Raw genomic sequence first — 322 nt, 5'->3', positions numbered from 1 at the left:
CAGGGAAGCTTACAGGTTACAACAGATTTGTGAACTCAGCCAAACACAGTGGTGGCAGGGCCTAGCTGCTACAAAGAAGACGCGTTTTAGACAATACTCATGTGTATGGGCAAAAAACTTGAGGACTGTATTTGTGACTAATTGTATAACAGGTTATTTTAGTTTCTATTCTGTGGAAAGGGTAAAGCATTCCAACAAAGGGTTTTAATGTAGATTTTATTTTATTATTTTCACTCATGCTGTTGATTGCTAAATGTAATAGTCTGATCATGATGCCGAATAAATGTGTCTTTTTTTTTTTTTAAATGTGCCGTGTAAAGTT

This window comes from Propithecus coquereli, unplaced genomic scaffold, assembly GCF_000956105.1.
Source record: "Propithecus coquereli isolate 6110/MARCELLA unplaced genomic scaffold, Pcoq_1.0 Scaffold54, whole genome shotgun sequence".
In the NCBI taxonomy this organism is placed as follows: Eukaryota; Metazoa; Chordata; class Mammalia; order Primates; family Indriidae; genus Propithecus; species Propithecus coquereli.
Note: the sequence above shows the minus strand (reverse complement) of the source record.